Source organism: Eumetopias jubatus, unplaced genomic scaffold, assembly GCF_037043125.1.
Source record: "Eumetopias jubatus isolate StellerSeaLion01/CBP00866 unplaced genomic scaffold, mEumJub1_p1.0 scaffold_5, whole genome shotgun sequence".
NCBI lineage: Eukaryota > Metazoa > Chordata > Mammalia > Carnivora > Otariidae > Eumetopias > Eumetopias jubatus.
Window position 1 is genome coordinate 32,550,819 of NW_028274811.1, and position 5,364 is coordinate 32,556,182.

Here is a 5,364-nt window from a genome sequence, read left to right on the forward strand (position 1 = left end):
CGCGGGAAGCCTTCTTCTCCCTCTCCCACTCCCCCTGCTTGTATTCCCTCTCTCGTGTTCTCTCTCTCTATCAAGTAAATAAAATAAAATCTTAAAAAAAAAAAAGAAAGCTACTCAAATACTTTAGGCAACAGGGTGACATAATTTATGCTCTGAAAAGATCTCTCTGGTTGCAGTGAGGTGTACAGATTGGAGGTGGCCCTGAGTAGATGTATAGAGACTACTTAAGAAGCTATTACAGGGACGCCTGGGTGGCTCAGTCGGTTAAGCGTCTGTTCAGGTCATGATCTCAGGGTCCTGGGATCAAGTCCCACATCGGGCTCCCTGTTAAGCAGGGAGTCTGCTTCTCCCTCTGCCTGCCGTTCTCTCTCTCCCTCCCTCTCTCTGACATATAACTAAAATCTTAAAAAAAAAAAAAAAAAAAGAAGCTATTACAGTTTTTGGAGCACCTGGCTGGCTCAGTCAGTAAAGTAAGAGGCTCTTGATCTTGGGGTTGTGAGTTTGAGCCCCATGTTGGGTATAGTGGTGGCTTAAATAAACTTAAAAAAAAAAGAAGCTATTGCATTTTTTAAAGATTTATTTATTTGAGAGAGAGAGAAAGAGTGCACACACGCAGGGGGGAGGGGTGGAGGGAGAGGGAGAGAGAAACACAAGCAGACTCAGGGCTGAGTGCAGAGCCCGATGTAGGGCTTGATCTCACAACCCTGAGATCAGACCTGAGCTGAAACCAGGAGTTTGACGCTCAACCAGCTGTGCCCCCCTCCTCCCGCCCCGGCACCCCAGAGCTATTGAAGTTTTTATCAGAAAAAGTGGCTGGTAGTTTTGCAGTCAGATGGTGTCAGAGGAGATGAAGGGAGTAGTTAGATTTAGGCTGTTCAGGAGGTCAGACTGATAGGACTTAAGGAGGGAGGAGGGGGGAAAGGGAGCCAAGGTGTTCTGTCTACTGCTGCAAACTGCCACAAAATGTCATCACTTAAAACAGTAACCGTATTATCATTTGCTCGTGATTCTGCAGTTTGGACAGGGCTTGGTGGGGCAGCTCATTTCCGTCCTGCCCGTCGGCTTGGGTGGCGGCCGACACGGCTTGGCTTGGGTTTTATGTCTGGGTGCTCAGTGCTTGCTGCTGACTCGGTTGTTTGGTTCTCCTCTGCATGGCTTCTCCATGTGGTTAGCTTAGTGTTCACAGGGTGCTTGGACTTAACATGGCAGCTGGCTTCCCCTAAGTGCGAAAATGGAAGCTGCTAGTTTTACCACATTTTGCTGGTTAAAGATCAAAGGCCAGTTCAGATTAGAAAGGGGACTACACAAGGGCACGAATATTATGTGTGGTCCTTTGGGGGGGATACCAAATGAGGTCTCCCATACAGAGTTTCCTAGCTTTCTGACTTTCACACTTGGATGGATGGTGGTGCTATGCAGGGAATTGGGAGCACCGAGTGTTGCTTCCCTCTTCTGTTAAAAAAAAAAAAAAAATGACTGCATTCTCTAAGGGTGATTATATTTCAAGTCTCTTCTTCAGAGGTGCTTTCACTGAAGCCTCCGGCTGGATTGAATTCCTCTGTTACAGCTCCCCAAGATTTCCTTGGTTTCCCCTCTGGCATTCATCCCACTGGGGAGCACTGTCTGAGGTTAGCTTCCCCCTCAGATGTGAGCTCCAGGAGCCCATGGTGCTGGGTCTCACTTGTTCCCCAACCCCATCCCCAAACTCAGCCCACTTGACACAGAGTAAGTTCTCCATCTTTGATGAATTGAATCTCATCTCCATCTTTTTCCCCAAATGAAAGGTATTATTATGAACCATGCATTGTACTTTTAGTCTTTTATTTATTGTTAGTTATCTCTGCACCCAACCTGGGGCTCAAGCTCATGACCCTGAGATCAAAAGTCACATGTTCTTCTGAGTCAGCCAGGCGTCTCCCATGACCCATCCTAAACATGGGTCATTGGGAACAAGGCCATTAAGGAACTGGGATACCACCTGGTTTTTGGAAGCTAAGTAGTTTAGCTCTGTACATTGGCTGTAATAGGCTTCGGCTGCTGTTGTTACCTGATGGAAAAAAACTACAGAATTGGCGATGCCACCAGTTATCTGTTGTTCTAAACACCAACAGTTCCAGTGATGGATTCAGGAAGGCTGGTGCAGAGGAGACACACTAGGCCTCCTCTAGTCCCAAGTGGCTCCAAGGGAGTGAGGCAGTATGTGGTGCCCAAGGATGACATGAGCAAGGGTAAAAGAACAAAGGGAAAATATAGACCCATTCTTTTTATATAAAATCGTTTAATTTCTTTCTCTGTTAAATTACACTCAATCCAGATGCAGTGGATCAGGTGACCAGAGTTTTCAGGATTCGTATTCCCCCCGGAGCTGATTCCATCTGTGTCAAACCCGGCTCTGGTCACAGAACATTCACATCTTTAATTCCAAATACTGAGTGTGATGCAAATGATGTAATCAATATCGAACACATGGATATATAGTTACTCAGTGGTCATTGCAGGAGGTATCAACAACACAGGCTCAAAAAATATGATGTAGAGTAACTTGGCCCTTTCCAGAAATAAATATATTAGAACACTAAGCTTATTCCATAAATGAGTCCAAAATAAATACTAATTAAGAGCTAGCTTCTGTGAGGAACAGAGCATGCAGAGACAATGAACTAGTGTGGCCAGTTGTAACAGAAAACTTCTGGAATCCCACCAGTGCCTCCTCACAAAGCCAGTCCTGAGCGTGAGGATGAAAATGAGGAACAACACAAGGCTTGGCGGGGCTGCTGGATCCCATGTTCCAGTGGGGTTTGGAGTTCAGTGTGATTTCTAAGAGTTTCCAACAGAAAGCATAGCAACGGCATTTTCTTACCGGTCACTTGTCCCAAGTTGGGAGGCCTGGAGCTGATCAAGGAAGCTCAGAAGTTTTCTGGTTTGAACAGATGAACCCCAGGGTTGCTAATGGGGGGACAGGGATTCCTTGAAGCTGTGGTGTCCTCTGTGTGAGAAGGTTTTCCCCCCTCCCCTCCTCACTCCTGATCAGGCAGCGCAGAGAGCGTTTTCATTCTGATGAGTGGGAACTTCACCTTCTTCGTGAGCCGCTAGCCCTGCTTCTTAGCCCCACTCCCACCTCAGAGCTAGCTCTCCATTCTGCATTGATGCAGAGAGCGACATGGCAACACAGCAAGAATCAGCCTGACCTAAGGAGTTTATACATCAACAGGAACCCTTCCAAAAGATGTAGGCAAGAGGAAGACGCTTATTTTACCACCATGCAGACAACTCATCTAAAACAGAACCCAGGAAATTAGGGTGTAGCCATATTCTGGACCGTGCCAAATAGATTAAACTATTCTTCAACAAAGGCAAATACCCTTCTGCTGAGGAAAGCCAGAGGTGGTGTAGTCTCTTAGGTGATAAACACAACAGTACCATCAGTGCTATGAAAACAGACAAGAGACCTGATGCTTAATGGAGTTAGTTTTACCTCTCTTTAGTGTCATCACAGGTAACTCATCTCTGCCATGAAATCTATGTCAAGTCAATTTAATCATGGCCCCTTTTTTCTAGCAGAGACTGGAGCTGGGGAGGAGAGAGCTTTGATTTGTGTGTGTATAGGGAATCTTTCCATAAGCCTGTTTGGCTCACAGGCATATTTTATAGTGTAAATCCCCTCAGCTACTCAGAAAGGATCAAGGAAGTCCCCCAAACCAGGAAGATAGACCTAGTTGAGCAGCAAAATCTGGCTATCTCTGGAGCTGCTCCCCTCCCCACAGCGGAGTAGGTGTCCCCTACCAGCCACCAAAGATCCACTCTTCACCTCTGGACCCATCTCCTGACCCTGTGAAATGTCCGTGTTGAACCATGCTAGACATGTCTGCCTAAATCAAGGCTGTGCCTCTGAAAGGACAAACTCTACTTTGGAAATCAGTTTTGATATAGGAACTTTCCTTCCCTCCTGAAGAAAACATGGAGTGTAGACTACAGTCACCTATTGATCTTCCAGGTTCTGACTCATGATGATCTAGGCAGTTCAACCCTGAAAGCTCACCTAGAGGAGAGGGCCCAGAACCACGGGGCCTAGGCAGTAACTTACATCTTCCTTGTCACCAGTGGGAAGGGCCGCCTGCTTTTGAGGGACCTCTTGTGTTGTATACAGAATTGTTATAGAGAGGGTCTTGCTTCCTCAAGGCCAGGGAGGAAGGTGTCTGGAGTGAACGCAGGACTGCCATAAAAAGGATACAGGGTCCCAGGGTCAGCCTACCACCTCGCTCTGCCATTACCAGCTGTATGACTGGGTCAGCCATTCATCCTCTCTGGGCCAATGTTCTCTTTCATAAACAAAGGGATAACATGTCTCCTTCACAGAGTTGTGAGGAGGCTAAAATAAGAAAATATATGTGAGAGCTCCTGCTTCATACTAGGCACTCAATAAATGTTGACAAATGAAAAGGCATCTCATGTCACAAGCTATGGGGCCCTGGGGTAAAGACAGGGACGGCTGGGACCAACACCGACCTCCAAAGCAATGGAAAGAGGGTCTTTCCCCTCCAGCTCTAGGCTTGAGCAACCAGCCTGGGTGGTCAGCAATACCTGCTCTTAGGCCTGACCACTGTCCTTCTGTGGGGTGCAGGGACTCCGGTCAAGTGTGAGGCTGCAAGAGGAAATGGCAAAAAACCACCCATATTCTCCGGTTCTGTGACGGACTGGGGAACCTGCAGTGAGAAGCTGAGACTCAGTCTTGCGTTTTACCTTCATCCCCGGGTCCCTGCTTTCTGCTGCTGGGCTGTCCATGGAACTGTTTCTTTTACCCAGTGGCTTTTACTTTCCGGACCCTCTACAAGAGAAGGGGTTAAGGAAGTAAAAGAAACTCAAATCAGGCAGTTTGCTAATGCCAGTAACTCTGAACAGAGATAGGTAAATGGAAAACTACTGACTGTAATAATAGTTTACATCTCTCCACATTTCCCTTAGAAAATGCGAAGTTGGGCAGGCACCTGTTCCAAAGGCTGAATGCCGGGGGCCACGATGACTCACAGGAAGGGAGAGGTATCATTCTTGGTGTACACTGTAAACAACTAATATGAAGCTGCTTTGGCCATGCCTAGGAATGACTGGGTATCGAGACTTAACTGAAGAAGGGAAGGAGGAAGACAATGTGCATCTGCCCTGGGATGCCTGAACTACAATCCTAGAGGCAGGGTAGGCAAGGAGCAGGGGGGCTGCATCAAATGCTTGGCCTTTAATTCAATTCAGATGAACGGTTCGTGGCCCCTGGAGCCAATCTCCAGGAAGGCTTCTGTGATGACAAGTCTGGCTCCATGCTCAAGTGCCTTCAGCTCTGCCCACCAAAGTTAGCAACTTGTAAAATGTTCG